The sequence below is a fragment of the Ambystoma mexicanum genome, chromosome 3q (genome assembly GCF_040938575.1).
Source record: "Ambystoma mexicanum isolate Mex_15411 chromosome 3q, UKY_AmexF1_1, whole genome shotgun sequence".
NCBI classification, from domain to species: domain Eukaryota; kingdom Metazoa; phylum Chordata; class Amphibia; order Caudata; family Ambystomatidae; genus Ambystoma; species Ambystoma mexicanum.
The window spans coordinates 464,545,356-464,566,611 of record NC_090926.1 but is presented as its reverse complement, the minus strand read 5'-3'; the positions used below and the strand labels follow the sequence as shown (position 1 = coordinate 464,566,611).

General features: G+C 49.9%; 1 protein-coding gene across 8 annotated transcripts in view; it reads left to right on the top strand.

Annotated features, from left to right (window-relative positions):
* The window catches only part of WDR55 (WD repeat domain 55), a 415,882-nt gene that overhangs the window by 389,643 nt on the left and 4,983 nt on the right, over positions 1–21,256 (top strand). The gene's annotated exons all lie outside the window — the stretch shown is intronic.

Here is a 21,256-nt window from a genome sequence, read left to right as displayed (position 1 = left end):
CAATTACAGTGACCAGAATGATATGGGTAACTATTCAAACTTTGACTATAATGTGCTTTAGTGACGAAGCCCACTCCCTGCAGACATGAGGACCTACAACATGCTACAAGAATTTTCCTTTTTCTAAAAGGGGGGACTTTTCCATAAATCCCTCTGGTGAGTTTTCTTCCATATTTGGAAAGATTTTCTTTTTGCTGCTTTCCTCCTGTAGATTTATATGGGACACCCTTTCTTTTTGCTTTGTTTAGATTCCTGGCCTGACCTTTTGGAGATGCTTTACTTCTCTGACCCTTTTGCTCATTCTTATGACTGAGACTTTCATTATGGAGAGACTGTGCCTCTTTGTGAATTCCATGTATTGTTACAATTGCACACATCACCTTAACGTGACGTGCGGTTAGGATATTTTTGTATCCTTATCTTTTTCTGTAATGGCTTTTTGGCTACTTTTAAAATGTGCCGAAGATGAGCTGGTGGCAGTGGATATTTTTCTACTGTGTTTTTGTAATTTTACTTGTACACTTTTGCATTTACTGCAAAAGGCTACTAAAGGTGGCCAGCACCCTAAAATGGCCATTCCATAATGTTTTTGCTTGTCCTTTGGCCATATTGTTCTTTGGCCTTCATCTTGCCTTCTCAGGTCAGGAAATGCCTTATATGGAAAGCCCAATCATAAACAGAACATTAAACAAATGAGAAATAGATGCAAATAAAAATATATGAAAACAAATTAGAAGAGAAACAGTGGTCAAACAAAGAGAATCCATACAAATGTGTTAGTACACATATTGTTCTTTTGAACAAGGAATCATTCATGAATATATGCCATCAATGTATGCATGTATTCCCCAGCTATTCTCCTATTACTTGCATACAAGGTAGTTCTAGTTGCAATCCCAATTATAGGGCTAATATATTTAATATTTAAATTGTAGCTGATTCATCAAAGGTGCCTGTTATTATTCACCTTCTACATTTTCATTAAGTGTCCATTGTCCTTTTTTTGTGTGTGCAAACCATACATACACGATGGTCTGATTCATGGAATTATTTGCATGTAAGACTGGGATTTACGTGCCATTCTGTCTGCAAATCCCCATTCGTCAAACAGGGACGTTGGTTGCTATCATCTTAACGAAGGGTACCAATCGTAACTAAGGATTAAGAGAACTAATAACCTGCAAAAAAGATATGCACAATGATACTAACCCACGACTGCTTGTGACTCCTAACAGGGGTTTCTGAATGTATCATTATTTATGCTACGCCTTGACAAAGCCCATCAACAGGGCGAAACAGTAGCACCTGTCACCATCGGGTTAATGTTGGCTCAGAAACAAACACGCATAAAGTAGTATATCGCAAATCAATAAACAATGTATTTTATATAAACAATCATGACCAGTAGTTTGTTCTGTGGCGCAGAACCTGACTAAAACAAGCTTTTAAACACAAAACTCAAACTTCACCTGCTATTGTCTGAAGAAGCCTCTGCAACACCCCATTTCCCCTCTTGCTAGCATGCCTTCGAAGTCACCTAACCAATTGTGCCTGCATCACTCAGGCCTACTGCTAAGATGGATTTTCAGAATAACCCCTGTGGTCCGATTCTGAGAGGCCACCCTATTCTAGTTTATTTATTTGTAATGCGCACCAGACCCAAGGGTATCAGGGCACAACAGTTTAAGCAGGTGCAAGGCTTGGGTTACAGAAATACAAGATATAGGCAAATATAAAACATATAAGCAGGTTATAAACAGGTGAAAGACATATGTATATGAACAGAAAAAGACACTAATGTCTAGCCAAACTCTGTCAAGGTAGTTTGACTGGGCCGTAAGGATTACACTTAGAGTGTGGCGGTGGTGAATGGTTCAGTTAAGAACACAAAAAGCACTCTTAATAATTCAAGTTAGGCATAACATATATATATATATATATATATATACACAGCAATAGTTGATAGAACGCTGTAATATAGTAAAGCAAGTGAAAAAAACGAAGGTAAGTAATAAACCTGTCAGAAGATCAGTCCAGAACGCCACTTGAGCTATGCTCAACTCAAGATATTCCTGAAATAGTACTAACCACCGAGTGAGATGCATAAATTAGACTTGAAGGAAAATTCAAATGGCTGGAAATTCGATTGTCTGGATGCTAGTGTATGTCCATGTCTTTCTGGATTGGACGGCTGTGACGTGTGTGTGTGTGTGTAGGCAGGATGTTGTTGATCACAGGGTCTTAGATGGGGCCCTCACTCTCCGCTGGAGATTTTGAATGGCTTAAGTCACACTGCCATTCCTTGCAAATGTACTAATAAGTGGGTTGTAAGAGGCTTCACTTGCCACATTCCTGATGGTAAGAACTTGGGAGAGTAGGGCCGTAGCATAGCTAGAAGACTGGATTTACGAAATGACTCTAGGCATCCTGGAGAGAGTAGTTTATTGGATCTGCATAGTGATTGTGTGCGCTTAGGTTCTATGTGTTCAGTATGTTGAATATTTATTTGAAGGGCACAAGGGCTTGTTTAGAATAGTGATGCAATGGGTTTCACTTGTACTTATCCAGCCTTATGTGGGACCAATATTTATAGCTGAATGTGTATCACCGCAAATTAACAGGCCGATTCATGTAATTCCTCTCAAAAGTGTCGCACGCGGCTGGCGCACAGCGTGCCCGTGCGAATGTCTGCGCCAGCCGCGTGCGATTAAAATCAATTTCCGCGCATAGCGTATTCATGGATTCCCACCTCCAAAAGCAGACGTGGCGCAGCGACCCTGCAGCAGCGCCAGTTACGCCCCCAAGAACGACCCTCGCGCAAGGAAAAGCCATCAAGATCGCAAAACCATCGCAAAGGGCTGCGCCAACCCTGTACCAGTTTACCGGACTGGCAAACAGCAAACGCAAAGCGGGGAACGCGTATTACGGGTGTCGGGAACACGCGTGCGCGAGAAGTTTCACACGCGACCTGGCCTGGGGGAGCGTGTGCGTGTATTTCAGGGGTGCACGAGAAGGTCCACACGCGATTGGCCTGGGCGCGTGTATTTCAGGGGCTTGCTGGTGGTTTCACACGCGATCGGGCCTGGGGGAGCGTGTGCGTGTATTTCAGGGGTGCGCGGGAAGTTTCACACGCGATTGGGCTGCGTGCGTGTATTTCAGGGGTGCGCGGGAAGTTTCACACGCGATTGCCCTGGGCGCGTGTATTACAGGGGTGCGCGGGAAGTTTCACACGTGATTGGGCTGCGTGCGTGTATTTCAGGGGTGCGCAGGAAGTTTCACACGCGATTGCCCTGGGCGCGTGTATTACAGGGGTGCGCGGGAAGTTTCACACGCGATTGCCCTGGGCGCGTGTATTACAGGGGTGCGCGGGAAGTTTCACACGCGATTGGGCTGCGTGCGTGTATTTCAGGGGCTCGCGGGTGGTTTCACACGCGATTGCCCTGGGCGCGTGTATTACAGGGGTGCGCGGGAAGTTTCACACGCGATTGGGCTGCGTGCGTGTATTTCAGGGGTGCGCGGGAAGTTTCACACGCGATTGGGCTGCGTTCGTGTATTTCAGGGGTGCGCGGGAAGTTTCACACGCGATTGGGCTGCCTGCGTGTATTTCAGGGGTGCGCGGGAAATTTCACACACGATTGCCCTGGGCGCGTGTATTACAGGGGTGCGCGGGAAGTTTCACACGCGATTGGACTGCGTGCGTTTATTTCAGGGGTGCGCGGGAAGTTTCATACGCGATCGGGCCTGGGGGAGCGTTTGCGTGTATTTCAGGGGTGCGCGGGAAGTTTCACACGCAATTCCATCAGGGTACATGTATTACAGGGGTGCGCGTGGAGCACCACACGCGATTTCATCAGGGTACGTGTATTACAGGGGTGCGCGTGGAGCACCACACGTGAATTGCATGTGTGGGTCCTCCCAGGTGTTCCCTCTACACCCTCCACGGCCCCTGCAGGTGGCTCACACCACAGGGGCCTACCCTGCACATGTCCTGCAGGCACCCCATCCACCATGGCCATGCCCCCCAGCCAACCCACATGTCAACTTGCACTACTGCCCACCAACGCATGTCCCCCTGCACCCCCAGCCACAGGGGCACCCTCCACCAGGCCCCCACCCACCCATGTCTCCCACCCCCACCACCCCCCAGCACTGTGGGGCACCTGCCAGCAGGCCCCCACCCATGTCCAACTCATGTCTCCCACCCCCCAGCACTGTGGGGCACCTGCCAGCAGGCCCCCACCCATGTCCAACTCATGTTCCCCACCACCCCCACCTGCCAGCAGGCCCCCCCACCCATGTCCAACTCATGTTCCCCACCCCCCAGCACTGTGGGGCACCTGCCAGCAGGCCCCCACCCATGTCCAACTCATGTTCCCCACCCCCCAGCAGTGCAGGGGCACCCTCCACCAGGCCCTCGCCCATGTCCCATCCATGCCCCCCTGCACCTGGGTCCCAACAATCCCCAATCATGTCCGTAATGGCCATCCTCCCCTGCCAAAAGGCCCAACCAACTATCACATCCACCCACATATCAAAGGCAATTACATGTTACACACCCAATGTAAATAATGCAAATGAACACATGTCTGTCACACACAATGGCTGCAAGTGAATGTTAAAATACCCAACATGACATGCATGAAAGCAATGAGATGATATGACACATTGAAGGATGAAAATAAAAATGTATTGAAAATCAACTTGAATGGAAATGAAATGAGAAAAACCACAAAGCAAAACAACCAAAAGAAGATGAATGTCCATGAACAAAATCAAAAACACACAGCACAATCAAAATGAATGGTGTCCAAAGTCACAGTCAGAAAAGTAATCCAAGTGTAAATGATAAACAAAAACCATTGCTCCATGGCGATGAAAAAAATCCAAAAAATAAAAGAATCCATTGAAGAACTATTTACGAGATAATCCCGGGTCCATGAGCCCAACCAAATGAAACCTAACTATGACAACTAACAAAAAACTGAACAATATACAAAAATGTGGCGCATTGTCCAATCGCAACCAAATAAAAAAAAAAAAATTAAAGGAAACCTAACACTAACTATATAACTATATACAAAGGCGGCGGGCAAGTCCAGCGGCTCACTCCGTGGTGTTCCGGGCAAGGGCATCATCGAACTCCTGTTCGATGTCCCGGAGGCGGTCCTGTTCCATGGCCCCGAGGGTCCGCAGGGACGACGCCGTCTCCTCCTCCAACCCCCTGCGGATTGCCTCGAGGAACTCGGCCCGCCTAAGGGCCCTCCGCATGTAGTTCTCTGCCCTGACCATTGTGAGCCGCGCCTCTTCTGCCCGCCGCCGCTCCGCACCTATATGCTGGCCCAACCGCTGCCACACGGAAGACACTTCCCGTCCTAGGTGCTCCGGCCGATGCCTGCCCCTCCGATGTTGATGGCCCCGAGCCATGATGCCTCCCACGTTGACTCCGCTGCTGCCTCCGACGCCACTGCCTCTGACAGCACAACGGCATCCAGGCTGATGGAATCCACCGACGCCGTCGTGCACGTGCCCTGCCTGATGATGCCGGCACATCCTCCATCTGCTGGGGTACAGTTGCTGTGGTGTCCACCCCTGCTGGACCTCTGACTCCCGACTGTGGCAGGGATGGGATCCCCACCGAGCTGGCTGCATTGGTCAGGGCAGGTCCACAGGGGGCCCTGGTGGCATCTGGGCCGGAAGACGGCAAGGAGAACGACTGGCGTATAGTCTCCACAGAGGAGGAGAGGGCCGCCAGATTGGCCGACACATGCAGGAAACCCCCGAACATGGACGATCCCAATTGGGCCATGTCGGCACGGTGCTCTTCGTGATGACGTGCGTGCTCCTCCTGGGAAGCACGCACGTCATCACGAATCACAGCCGTGCGCATCGCGACCCCAATCAGGACCTTCTCCATACGGCCAGGGGTCCCCTCGTCCGCAGGTGGAGGGGAGTCAGATGACATGGACATCCCCTCTACCTGCGGACGGGCCTGGGACGGGGCATCCCTGCTGGTGCATGGTGGTGCACCCACAGGGTCAGGGACAGCGACATGCACAGGCCCCTCCACGGTGACCTGTGCTGCCTCCTGCCCCTGCCCCTGGACTGCACCACTTGCACCAGCAGGGATGCCCCCACCAGGCCCCATGTGCGCCTCAGTGGCGGCCTCCTCCTCCTCTGTGGAAACCACCAACCTGGATGGCTCCTCACCGTCTTCTGCCGTAGCAGGCCCCTGTGGGGGCTCACCCACCCCTTCCGCTGCAGCCGTGGGGGCATCCCCGCCGCCTTGCTCCACAGCGCCATCTCCGCCCTCTTCTTCACTAGCCGCTGCTTAGAGGGAGACATAGAACACAAGCATCAGAGTACTGTACAATGGTCCCCTAGACAGGAAGCAATAGCAGATGAGTGCCACTGTCAAAGTACACTTCCATCATGTCCCTCCACAACACATGTCAGTCCAGGCAAAACACACACAGTGACAGTCATGGTGCATGCCATGGACATTTCCATACATGTCCAATGGACTCTCGAAACATACAATGTAATGGAACTCACATGCATCATGGGTCATGCCTATCACATGCACACACTTCACCTCAGTCACATCCATCTGGCCCCGTACACCCCAATCACAGTGGATACAAGGATGACTAGGCTGCATCAGTGAATCTGTAAATTGTCACAGACATGTGTCATGCATCCATGGCATTCACAAGTCACAGACACGCAGGTCAGGCACACAGCCATGGATACCATATATGTACCTGGCATCAGCACCCATCCCTCACCCCCACCCATGTCCAGGAACAGAGACTGCCATGCTCTCATGTGTACAATCTGCATAGGGCTCCCCATGTCGCATTTAAACACATGCAACAACCGTGCAGTTCACACATTACTGGTCGCACATGCATTACCATGATGTCCCTGCACACATACATGCGTACATGGCCTATGTCACACATACAGGCAAGTATCAGACAACCAGCACACTGCAACATGCCCTGTCACACACAGCAATGCTTGGCCACTTACCGCTCAACTCCAGACGGGTCTCCCTCTCAAGGACCTGGGCGTGGAGCACTGGGTGTACGCGTTCCAGGACCCTCATCTGGATGGAACTCATGCGGCCCGGCCCCCCTCCATGAGGCGCCGGGCCTTTATGAGGGTCCTGGACCTCAAGTCCTCCCAGCGCTTCTTGACCTTCTGGATGGTGCGGGTTGCCACCCCCTCCGCGTTGATGGCAACCACACAGTCGGCCCAGATCCTCTCCCGTCCTTCCTTGTTGGCGCGGGACGATCCGAAGAGGGCATCATACTGCCCCAGGACTTGCTCCACCAGGACACCAACTTCGATGGCAGTGAAGCTGGTGCCCCTCTGGCCGGGGGTTGCCACTGGTGCCAGATGTTGATGTGCCCGACATGGCAACCCCAGGGGCAGGAGTGGGTGGGCAACTGGGTCCTGGGGCTGGGCTGTGGAGCGATGTTATCCGAGTCGGGAGTCTTCTGTTCCAGCAGGGGTGGACGCAGCAACTGGACCCCTGCAGATGGCTGATGTGCAGGCACCAAATGGCAGGGCACGGTGGCAGCAGGCAGGCAGCAGCAGATGGCACGTGGGAGGCTGCTCGGGGCACTGGGGGGCAGTAATTCGGCCTTCTGGGCAGGAGTGTGGTCTTCCGTGTGTGCGATTTCATTGGACCAAAGGCCCTTACAGCGTAAGCGCGTCTGTGACGTTTCGCGCATGGGCGTTGCCCTGGCAGGGCTTGGAGATCCCGCGTGCCTTTACACTGCTCTGTACGTGCTTTTCGTGCGGTGCGTGTGTTTTCCATCCATTGGGGTTCACACGCTATTACTTCACAGCGGGTGTTGGCTACGCGTTCTTCTACACGCAAGGCAGACGGTGAGTGGTACCCCGCTCCCCCCCAGGCCCGATCGCGTGAAAAACTTCACGCGCACCCCTGAAATGCCCGCACGCAGCCCAATCGCATGTGGAACTTCTTGCGCACCTCTGAAATACACGCACATGCTCCCCCAGGCCCGATCGCGTGTAAAAACACCTGCGAGCCCCTGGAATACACGTACCCCCGCTCCCCCAGGCCAGATCGTGTGTAAAAACACCCGCGAGCCCCTGGAATACACGTACCACGCTCCCCCAGGCCCGATCGCGTGTGAAAACACCCGCAAGCCCCTGAAATATACGTACCCCGCTCCCCCAGGCCCGATCACGTGTGAAAACACCCGCGAGCACCTGAAATACACGTACCCCGCTCCCCCAGGCCCGATCGCGTGTAAAAACACCCGCGAGCCCCTGGAATACACGTACCACGCTCCCCCAGGCCAATCGCGTGTGGAACTTCACGCGCACCCCTGAAATACACGCACACGCTCCCCCAGGCCAGATCGCGTGTGAAACTTGCGCGCACCTCTGAAATACCCGCACGCAGCCCAATCGCGTGTGAAACTTCACGTGCACCCCTGAAATGCCCGCACGCAGCCCAATCGCGTGTGGAACTTCACGCGAGCCCCTGAAATACACGTACCCCGCTCCCCCAGGCCCGATCGCGTGTGAAAACACCCGCGAGCCCCTGAAATACACGTACCCCGCTCCCCCAGGCCCGATCGCGTGTGAAACTTTGCGCGCACCTCTGAAATACCCGCACGCAGCCCAATCGCGTGTGGAACTTCTCGCGCACCTCTGAAATACACGCACACGCTCCCCCAGGCCCGATCGCGTGTGAAAACACCCGCAAGCCCCTGAAATACACGCGCCCAGGCCAATCGCGTGTGAGAAACTTCTCGCGCACCCCTGAAATACACGCACACGCTCCCCCAGGCCTGATTGCGTGTGGGCCTTCTCGCGCGTGTAGGACTTTGGCGCACATTTTTTTCCTGCGCAGGACGCTACCGCCTGCTTTCGTGTGGCGGACATGTATGGGCCTGTGCGCGTCTTTGGCCATGCGCTGTTTTTCCCTATTTGATTCCATGAATACGTGTTGTAGGCGAGCGTGTGGGCGTTCTGCGCACTTGCCTCCTGTACTCCCCCCCCCCCCCGTGACGCCCACATTTTCACGAGTTGATCGCCATTCTGCGTGTGACGCCCCGTGTTACGCCTACTTTTGTTATGTGCGCCGCGCTATGTGCGAGTTCGCTGTGGCCTTATCGCACGGCGTTCGATGACCTGTGCGCCGGCGTGCGCCAGCCTGCGCCGCGCACTTTTTCAGCGCACATTCCACATTTCGCGCGTGCACGGACTTCCATGAATTGATGTGCAATGTTTTCTGTGCGATAATCGCACTTGCACTGCGATTTTCACTATTTCTCTGCGAATCGCACGTTTTCGCAGGCGTGCGCCGTTTTTACATTAATTCCATGAATCGGCCTGTAAAAGACTTGCATTTTGGTGTTTTGATTTATTTACCTTCACACCACGTTTTACATTTTTTTAAATCAATAAAATATAGTTATGCATGCAATGCTGCAGCAGAGGTTCCCATGTGTGTGCCCGCAGCCTCGGCTCTTCCCGAGGTATTTTAGACATTCACTGCAGAGTGCAGTGTTGGGCAGAGGAAATTGAACACGACCCCGTTTCCGATACCCAACACCCATTCACGCGGGGAAGTCGCTTGTTCTCTGCCGTGTTGCATGTGGGCACAGCAAGTGCACACCGACGTCCACCACAGAAAACAAGGCCGCCATCTTTACTCGGGATCCCCACACACTCCGCCTGATCTTTGCACCCACAAAAGACCACGCATAATCCTTACTTATCTCTGCCTCTTCAACAACGTCAAAATAGTGATGCGGCCGAAGACCTGCTCTGAAACCCCCCCCCCCCAAAAAGGCAGATGCATCATGCATGAGAAATCTCTGGAAAGATTGCTTCTGCGTGTTTAACCACACATTATCAAATAAAGAAAAAAATGTAACAGGAAAACTTGACCAATTCCACTGAGGGACGTCATTTCACCAAAATGGCAGGGGAAGTGACATCACGCGACCCTTGACCTCTGATACCATCACAGAAAGTGATGTCATTTGACCCGTCCCAAAGTGACATCACAGGAAGTGATGGAATACGACCTTTCACCCCTTGACAAAAACAGGAAGTGGCATTACATAGCATTGTTCCTAACTACACGATGAAAAATATGGTTACGATATCACTATAATGTGATATACATTTGATACAAGAATGGATCTCCATATGTATTAAGATCAGTGTGTATAGGTCCATATTACCACATTACTGTGAATGCAAGCAGACGTCCAAGGTCAATAGATAATGATGCGTTATTATATAGCACTGAGGCTTAAGCCTTTATACAGAACAAATATACATACAATATCACCCAACCTGTGTTGCTACTCATTTATTGAACTCAGAAGGATGAAAGGCTGAGTTGAGGTGTTTAAGAACTGTCTAAATCAGTGACTCACCCCCTGAAGTGTGCCTTAAAACTTTGAGTCTAGCAATTATTGAATAGAATTTCACAAAGACACATTATTTACTATTATTAACTATTCCTATTCTTTCTTATTTAGGGTCACCGCTCAAAGTATTGCAGTTGTGGAACCCCCTATCAGCAAGGGAGACCACAGGGGTAGGAAAGGAGACCTTGGGGTTGCAAATGCCACCCCCAAAGGACGTCCCCGATTCCACTGGGTGAGTCAAGGAAGCTGAGGGAAGTGGCTTGTTTGAGTAGGATTTTCAAAGGTTGCGCCGGGTGCAAACTCGAGAAATCGTATTAATCTTCGCTTTCAAATCCCACCCGGTCAAAAAGTCAATTGTTACATGTGACAGTGTTTTGTCTGAATCCTGACTGGCTGCCTGAAGGCGACAGGGCGGTAGATGTGCCCGAACTGGCTGACTCGGAATGCTTCTAAAACAGAAGTGTTGCTAATCGGCCTCTGAAAACCTGGTTTCGGGCCCACTTCCCTGGGGAAAGCATCACCTCGTCGCCCTTCTGCTCGGGTAAGGGACGGGATTGCCAGCTGTCTCTAGGGCGGTGGTATCCCAACACAGCAGTAAATCCCAGAAACCAATCCAGTGAGCGCCAATGGCCTTTCTTTCTGGTCATGTCTCTGTTTTCCTGCTTCTCCAGCCTCATCAGAAACGGTTCCTACCGTGGCACTACCCATCGACGTCACCACGGGTTAGCTTCAGGGTCGGACTGGGACATAAAATGTCTAGGGCACCAATGAAAAAGGGGCCCACCGTTGCAAAGGGCTATTCGTTCCTTTTGTGACACTGTTTGAATAGTACCAAAGGTTTTTTTTTTTTTGATAAAGTGTGATGCAAATTGTGCATTTCAAATAATATTTATTCAGCAACACTGGTCAAAACTACAAGCCGCAGAGTGCATTAACCCATCAAACGGGCCCAAATTGCCAAATAAATGGCCCATTTTGACCAAAAGAACAGGCCCACACCAGCAATTTGTGTTTTTGGTTTGGCCATGGGCCTATTGCCCAACAGGCCTTTCCGAGCCTGGTTTTTGAGTAGAGCGGTTTGGGGAGGGAGGGGTCCACTGGACGCCATGGGCTAGTAACACCTGCACTGCCAGCAGTTCCCTCCTGTGCGCCGTATTCCCGGGAAAACGCGCCCCCTTCTTTCGTTTGAAATCAAGGTGCTCATCTCTGTTCCCTCAGGCAAATTAAAATCTGGTTGTTCCAAATTTGCACAGACTTCATATTAAGTACAATTAAATGAAAAAAATACAAGCAGCCTGGACATGCGTTGCTAAAACTGTTAGTGAACTCCTGTGGATAAGCAACACAACAGTCCTGAAGATGCTGGGGTGGAGAAGAGAGATACTTGTTATATTTGAATACGAATTTCTTGCTCATAAAAACATACATTTCATACCCACTGGCGTCTCAAGCCTAGCAACTGGACCTCCTTCTGCCCTCCATCCATACTCACTCCATGCATGATATCAGCTGTAACCTCAGTACTGGCCTTCCTCTATTGGCTGGCGCATTGGGCAAGCTGTTGCCACAGGCCAGGGACTCGGAACAAACGTTAATGATAATTTCGCATTTATGTAGCGCTACTCTGAGCGCGCTGCTTATTATTACCCATAGTGTGTGGTGCTCAATTATCGACCTCGGAAGGATGAAAGGCTGAGTTTGGCCCTGCCGGGATTCGAACCTGCGTTAGCAAGCTCTGCATGGATGTCAAAGCGAGCGCTCTACTCGCTGTGCCACTTGACCGGCACACTGGGGCGCCAGTTAGACGCCAGTGGGGCACCAGTCTGCCATGAGAATGACCCAGTCTCAGCAAGCATGATGTGCCTGTCTTGACTCTGGTCCTAACCCCTTTCAGGGGCGCTCTCCTTTTGGGGATGTACCCGAATGCCCATTGTATCCTCAGCACCGAAGGTAAGACTCTTAATTCTCACGCCAGCGTGTAAAGCCCTAAGGACCAGTTGCGATGGCGAACTTGGAGGTTTCAGAGGCCCAGTTACGGACAGACATGAAGACTCGGTCTTGAAATGGTGACACAATAGTATTGATTAGCGAAAGGTAAAGCTGGAGACCTTCTAGTGGCTGTCAGTAAGGGGCAAGCCGAGATATAGTTATACTTGCCGGACCCGGTTTTCCTGATCTGCTTACTAGTCCGGGTTAGCATTGCTTCGCGGCCCAGTTTTGCTTTAAAAGAAGACCCAGGAAAATAAACGCGAAGACAGCCCAACAAGTGTCCCAAATGATTGGCAGGGGGAGGGGCATCCTCCTGACTTGCCACATGTTCGGGGCCTCATGCTCTCAGCCGGCTGCTAGGTCTCCCGAAAAATAAGAAGCTTATGATTTTTACTCTAAACATATTTCCTGATGTTTGGAGACCCCACATTTTTTGCCTCGGCATTTTCAAATACTGCGACCTCTGCCTGCACTGGTGCGGGGAGGGGTGCAGCTCGTGCCACAAAGCCTTTCTTTTTGTGATGTTTATACCGTGCAGGCTAGCTCAGCGGGTTTGAGCGCTGGTCCTATCGCAGTCGGTCCTGTCGCAATGCATTACCGGCTCAGCCTTCCTTCCTTCCGAAATATGACGAAATTGATTTCAGTTGAGTTGAATAACTGTACCACCTGTTATTAAAACACCATGAGAACTTGCAATGCGTGTTTTGTTCTGTATACATGCTTAATATAGTCACCACTAAGGCCCAAACCTATCTGCGTGTCAAATCACGTCTTGGCTGCCTGCCATTGCCGACAAACCAAAAGAGCTCCTGTGAACTCTTAGGAAACACAGGCAAAGCAGCAGCAAACAAGGGCCCAGTGCCAGTGCCGTCAATCACCTGAAAAATATCATTATTGAACGCTGGACGTCTTATTTCTTTGACTAAGTGGATGTTTTTTCATTCCTTTTCTCTTGTTAAAATACCCTATAAAAACGTATTCAAAAGCAAAAAGAGAAAACAAATATTGCGGCTATTTGTTATTTTATAAAGATTATATTTAGTGTGTGGACATTCTCTCATTTGGTGTTCATGGGAAGTGGGCACTGTACCTGTTAACCACCACACCCCACCTCCTGAGAGCTAGGCCTGGGCTGCTCTGCCACGCAGCCGCGTAGAGGGCCTGCTGAGCTCGAGGGACCCAAAGACCCTGACCACAGGGTTTAAGGAAAATCTCCCCGACACTGACTGCCCCTCAATTATATTTTGGTATTATTGGAAGTCTTTCCTTAGTGGGGAAGGGGGTGGGTGTTGGACCCTGGCTTCGGGTCCTTGTTCGCTTTTCGTAGGAAATGCAGGAGTAAGTCACTGATGAGGCCCACAAATGTTGAAACGTGCCTGGGGCTGCCTGTATTTCCATGGAGAGGGATGTGACTGTGCTGCACGCATCCCTTATGGGAGCATGGTCTAGGGTGCTGGGCGTGTGGAGGGCCCCTTCCTGTAATCGAATTGATGAGCTACAGAGGAGAGAATGCAATGGCAGACAGTGGAGCCCCCGCTGCTAACGATGCCTTGACTCCACCCTTTCTATCTGTCCCTTTTTGACATCCCCATTCTATAACAAATTGCACCCTAACGAGCCCAGTACGGGAACTACCTCGGTCACCTTTTTGCAAATGCCCATTATTTGTTATTTTCATGTTTGCCACTCTTAACAAACTCATGCAGATCAACAGACTGGCCGCCCCCGCCTGCCCCCATCAGGACTGACGGCCTATGTGCCAATGTTGCCCCTCTTTAGATCCTGAGATGTCCGTCTCAGCCAGACACGCATTGGCCTGTGCTTGCAATTTTTACATTTCACAAACCATCTTGTTTGGACATACATTCAATTTTGGAGTCTTCCCCTCTGCCCTCCACCCGCCCCCACTCTATTTGCTGCTCTTCTTCTGCCCCAGAGTGAGGTTTTTTCCAAAGCCTCACAGAAGGATGCAGCTCGCGTTTGGTGGGTCCTCTTGGTAGGTCTGCTCTCTCACAGACTAGTGCAAGCTGAGAATGTCTCTTTTTGCTTCACTACTGTGTAGCCTTTTACTGTATTGGTAGCCACCTGTTCCCAGATCAAGAACAAAGTAAGCATGAAGGCATTTTTTAAGGCTGTGACCTGGCCATTTTCTTGACAGTACTACTTTGTGTTTTTTATCTCAAGAAACCGCTTTTCTGCCTACGCTATGTGTTTGTGCAGATCTCACAAAGGCTTCTGTGAGTGGAATCTGGTTTATGCTGGATAAGTCTCTCGACACCTCAATCCAAGTCCGTCTGCGTGTGTCCGTGTGTATGATTGCGAAAGGGAAGCCTGGCAGACACGAAGCCATTCCCAGGAGAAGAACCCAGTGTACTGGAAGTTTTCTGGACTGGGGAGATGGGGGTGCCCCTGGGATTTTCGTTGTTGGCTCTGCTGCTGACTCCTGATCCACTTGAGGGTGAAGCGCTACTGCTCCGTCGAAGGGAATCCTGCATCAGGCTCCTCCCTTTCTCGAAACAGTGTGGACAGCGGAATCATCTAGCTCTGCAGCCCTGTGTGCTCTCTTGAACATTCCTGGATCCGTGATACCCACTGAAACAGAAGCCTGAGCCCTTGCTAGAACCAGAGGGGCATTGTTGCCCAAAAATACCTTCTCCTTCGTTGGACATCCTGGCCTGGACCTCTGCAGCTGCTTACTTTGGGACCTGTATATCTTCATGAAGGCCTTTGTCCTCATCGGAGCATCCAGAGTCCTCCTCTAAAAGATCACAATTGTATTTCCTCATTGCTGCGGATGCTTCTATGCCCTCATCTTTGTGGGATGGCTAGATGGGAGTTATCCAAAACATGTCTGGGATTGCTTGTGGTGTTGTGCAGAAGGAATGTGACCCAGCAGCATGTGCTGGACTGCCCCTTTTGGGGTGGGACCAGGTCTGATTTGCATATGGTCTTTCCCTTTTTGCAATGGCTTGGCAGGCAAAGAACTATGGTCTGGGGGGTTGCCCAGAGGAATGTCAGATGTTGAGATTAATTCTAAATCCTCCAGCCATCACCTCCTTTATTTTGCTAAAGTCCCCTAAAATATCTTAAACATTTTACAAACTTGTGGCTGTGTCTGCTACTGTTTTAAAATGTGCCGTGTCTCGATACTTCATAATATAATTTTTAGCAAATTTACTGTATAGACATAATTTTCAGCACCTGTACTGTTTGGACTTTTGTTTTTGTGCTGATGTGTGTGAAAGCTAATTAGCCGTCCTTGAACTAAGAGTTTTGCCAGATGTGAGTGTCAGGGCACACTCTACCTCTTGCTCTTCCTTTGCCTCCAAAGTAGTGTAAAGACTGGAGGGGGTTATCTGTACTCCTGCCCTCTGTGATATGGCATTTATAATGTGCCTATACACAAGTTTTTTTCAAAGCGCGACGATGCAAGGGAGGGGAAAACGGAGGAAAACAGACAACAATTCTACTAGGCCAGGTGTCATTCAGATCGCGCAAGTGCGAGGGTAGGGAGAAGGGGAAGAGTGCCAGGGGGAAGGGAAAAGGGGAAAGTGCAGTACACGGGAAAGAAGAATAAATACGATAATTAAAACGGCCTTATGGTGGCAAGTGCAAGGTAAGAGCAGACATAAGTGCTGGTAAGGTGACTGAGGGGATACAGAACCATTTCGTAAGTGCAGGGGGTTGGCAGGGCAGGCGTGCAAAAGGCGGGACCTGGCCCCAAGATCAGAAAGGGTGGCCAGGTAACCAGTGAAGAATTGGCAGGGAATTTCAGCAGGGGAGTGAGGCAGAGAAAGCGGACGCAAAGAGGAAGGTTTTGAGGTGGCAGAGTAGAAGCACAGAGCACCCCAGCCAAGGTTCTCTGTGGTTGCAATGGACGAGCATCCAAGGCTTAAGCTCTGAGGAGGTGATGCAGGATGGTTCTTAAGTACAGTGTAGTCTCCAAGCCCACCACAAAGGAATGTCCACACACTATGTTATGTGCTAACCATGTTATTTATATAAAAATAAGGTTCAATACATGTACACAATTAATAACACACTTTGTACTTTGGCAAATCTAATATGGTAAATATATACAATGTCTATGTGGTACCACACTTAGCCATTGACTCCTTTAAAATGCATCAACTTCTGACAGTTATAATGGCATACAAATCATATAACAATGTGCATCAGCATAGATCATAGGAAGGAAGGCAAGTTAGATAAAACAATGGCAGAATGCTGACCCTTCTACCTAGAAGCAGTTCGGAGTGAGGATCCCCCCATCTGGGCAACCTATAATAAAGTGTATTAAAAAGCCCAGTCCAGATCTGTTCAAATAGTCTTGTTTCCTGAAGAAATGTGAACACTGGCATCGAGACTGCAGCTTCGATCTTCGCGGTGCTCGTCGACAGTCGTTCAAGGATGTCCTGGGAAGATCAGGCATGCGGTGCACCTCGATGCAAAGAGTTTGGTGCTGCAAAGAAGACTTGATGAAGAACGTAGGCCCGGCAGCGGGCGTCGGGTGTCGGTGTCAACGATCAGGACTCGACCACAGCTAGATTTCAGATCTTCACTTGTCGGCGTCTTTGAAGACTTCGGGTGGCAGGAAACCCACCGGCGGATTCTCCTCTGTCGTCAACAACCTCAACTTTCTTTGGCGGGCAAAGCGTTCGACGGTTATGGCAAGGGAGCCCTTTGTTTGAAATGTTATTAGGCAAAGGTGGAGTGTTGCGGCTACAGTCGTCGAGCAGCACACAAGCTGTCCTGCTTCTGGGCACACGACTCTACTGGCTTCTAGCTGTTACGGAAATCCTCCAAACCCTGGTCGATGCCAACAGACTTCGACGGCCCCGATGTCTGGTTGCTTAACTTCAAGATTTCTCGGCGGACGCTGTCTCCAGTTGACAGCCTTTCTGGACTGGCTTCCAGGGTGCCTTGATGAAGATCAGCTTCTGCACGATGTTCCCTCATAGCTCAGGTAGAGGTCTCCTAGCCAGGTCCTCTCTCGGATCAGTCCTCTACGGACTCAACAGCTTTCAGATCGGGTCAAAGGAAAGCAGCAGCAATTCTTATTCTTCCAGCTGTGCTTCAAGGGTAAGCAACTTGAAGTTTCAACTTCAGATTCTGAACAATTTGGTAAGTGAGAGGTCCCCAGATATACAGATCTGTTACGCTCACCTGGTATCCATGGGGGCGCCACCCAGCCCTGGTTGGATGATTGGCACTCTCGAACCCTCTCCCGGTCCCTTGGTAAGGCCTCTGGTTAAAGATGGGTCTGCAATATAGGAGAGCTGGATTCAATACCAGATTGTCTTTGTTTTCCCACCTCCCTTGACCTCAACTCCTTCCTCCCTCTTGAGCCCTCTCCTCACCTTAATATTGTAAAAGGGGATTCTCCGTCCTACTCCTCGTGGTAGGGGCGCGTATGATGTGGCGGGCGAGCAGCGACCAAGTTACTTCACTGGTGCATGCCTCCCTTGTGGGAATCCAGGCCTGCTGCGACTCCGTAGGTTTGCTGCTTTACAGTCTTTATATGCAGGTTTATGTTCCTCTTTGTTCAAATAATGTCTTGCTTCTTTCCTTTTAGGTATGGAAAGGTATTTTGGTGTTGTCATGCAGTTTGAAGATGAGCATGGGCCGGTAGGTGAAAGCGCGGTGTGTGCTATGCTGTCCGGTGAGTAATGCGCGGCACTGTTTCGCCTTTTACATTGCTAACCTGTGTCTTTTCTCTCCTTGCAGGTTGTGATGTTCCTCGCCGAGCGCCGTAATGTTTCAGCAATGATACTGACCAGGAGATGACTACCCAGGTAAGAATTGTGTGGCTTTCTTCATTCGGGAGGAAACGTGAGTAAACGCTTACTAATGCTGTCTTTCTTTCTCCTCTTTCCAGGTTATGGTATTCCAGGATGCATGCGGTGCCGGATGATGGAGTTCGTACCTTCAGGTGAGTGGAACTGAAGTCGCGATGGATTGAAGACAGGATACTGTGCCAGGTAGGTTTCGTAGTGTTCTTTCTCTCTCTCTGCAGGTCCTTGGTTTCAGGTAAGCTGGCATCAAAGAACTGGACACGGTGAGTGTTACGCTGCCCACAACAGAATAACGCAAAGCATGTTCTGCTGTTTGGGTGCGGTTTAAATAGTCTCGGGTAAAGCAGTCCAGGTAAAATAGTCCCAGGCCTGCCACACCCAAAAGACTAGACCGCATAGCTCAGTTCCTTGTAACTGAGCTATGTGTGTGCCTCCATGTTGGCTGAACCCCTCCAAGTTAAATAGTCCCAAGTAAATAATCCCATTCTAATGTTGGTCTTCATGATGGTTATGACCCTGGCGCCAAAGGCGCCAGGACGGACTCCAAGAGAGTCCTGGATGAGGTTTTAAGGCCTTTAACCTGGCCCTAACTGGAAGGCTGACTTGCCAGTGAGGGCCATGGGCAAGGGTCATGACAACTGTCCCTCATTCACATTGCTGAGCCAAGCTCAGTTAGCCAATCGGTCCCAAGGGCATTCATACAGGCAGGCAGCCAAACAGACTCACAGGGCATTCAGGCCATTCATTTCCACCCAAACACCCTTAACAATGAATGTGGATTGGGGCAAGCACCCAGCCTTTGAGCACACAGCATTGCATTCATGTCAGTTTCAGGCAGGGCTGTCTCGTTCTTTGTGTCACACACACAGATACCAGACACCCATATCATGGAATGCGTATTGGTTACACACTCTCTTCACCCAGGTCCCACCCCAAGGGTGTACCCACAATATACAGTCACTGGGAAGGCTCCAGCCAGTCTGGCCTGGTCTCCCCTACAATACCATTAATGGTTCTTCCACCCAACAGCCAGTTGGGGGAAGGGACAGAATCAGTGCTTCCCAGGACTTTGGGAAAACAAGTTAACGGGCAATAGAATCGAAGAGGCCACAGGGGCCATCTTGTCTCCTATCAGGAATCCACTGATTCCTATGGCAGGGCCTGGGTATCCCAAAATGGATGATACTCGGAGCACCTGTCAAATTCAGCATGGACCTGCCACCAGCCCATACCCTGTTCTGTGGGCCACACACAGGTGCCCAAAAACATACACTAGGGGTACAGGGTTGGACCCCCACCGATGGGTGCCATAAAGGTATCCCAAGGGTTCACCACAACCAAAAAGAGGAAGAGCTGCACTGCCAGGAGTCCCACATGACTCCTGTGCAGAAAACACAGAAGGCACATAAGGGAGTACAGGACAAGGACATGGAGGCCTTGTCCATCCAATGCATTTCCAGCATCGCAAGTAGGACTTCAGAAAAACTCTCTCTCATAGGACATGGAATCTGAGTCTGGATCCGAGTAGCGGCTATCGGTCTCACCCAGAAGGTAGTACTCTTCAGTACAGTAGTACAGGAAAAGTGTGAAAAGTGCCAACGAGGAGCTAGTTGAGGAGACAGCAGGCTACATTGTCCCTTACTGTCTGAGTGGAGCAGTCCAATTTGGCTTAGCCTGTTTGGTGCAGGAGCCGGTTTGGCGCAGGCAGTTTGTGGCAGGAGCCGGTTCAGCACAATTTATCTCTGAACCAGTTTTCAGTGTAATCGGTCCGTGCAGAGCTGAGCACGCAGAAATGGGGTGTTAGGATTCCTAGGTTCCACCATGGTGTCTAGGGCCAACCCATTCTGTGACCGAATTGTATTACTTTAACCTGCAGGAATAAAGCAACAAAGAATGTATGTTTGTGGCTCCTGTCATCTGTACGGAAGACTCATCTGTGGCCATGAGGTCATTCTACGTATATAATTTAAAAGACAAGCATATGGCACTGAAGTACTTTTTGTTTGTTTGGGCTTTCAGGTTAATAAACACAAGAAAGAGAGGGAGGTTATATATATATATAACGGGCACCATCCCATACGGGTCAAGACAATCAATGTTTGACTACTATGGTCAGATTGGAGACAAGTTTTGCATTTTTTTGGTATACACTGATGCAATTCTGTATGTCTTTGTATAATACAATTGATTTGTTGTTTGGGGACAACCTATTTATCATACAGGAAACATTGATTGTCTTGACCTGTATGGGATGGTGCCCGTTATATATGATTTTATGTCTACTAAAACTATATGCACTTTAATTGGATATGTGTAATATTGATTGTGTTTTTTTATGCTGCTTTTATCGTGATTTTTGTACTATGTGTAATAGAATTGAATACGTGTTTATTAAAGATTAATTGACAAATAATTTTATTCGCCTTGACCTGGTCTATCTACCCATCCAGCGCCTATTCAATGAGCATTTCATTCGGTTGATTGATTCACGTGAACCTCCCTCCCTTTCTTGTGTTTATTGTTCTGTGCTTCCCCTGGGTTCACGTTGTTGGGGACGCCTATCCTGGATTACATGGGCTTTCAGGTTAGGCAAGCACTTGCACCCACTCGACGCCTTGCATATACTCTGGACATGTAGGCGCTACATAGGCATCGACTCAGCATCTAATAACTTTGCATTTTAATGGTGTACCAAATGACAGTGAACACAATAAAACGTGATTTATCTGAGCACACTCAGCAGTGTAGGAAAGAATACAGATTGAAAAATGGCACCCTATAGGCTTTTTAAACGGATGCAAACATGAGCTCCGAATGTTTTGGAAAATCTCGTTCTTATCCGTGCTGAAACAAGCCTGCGCCGAAACACCCCTGCGCCGGACTGGTCGCGGCAAACAGGCCGTGCCAAATTGTCCCGCGCCGAATTGGAGTGTACCGACAGGTGTACTGTCTGAGGCATCCTCTGGCAGGTTTAAGATCTAACGCAATGCAAGATTTCCTCAATGTTCACTGATTTGACACCTTCTACCATCACGTGCACCCTCT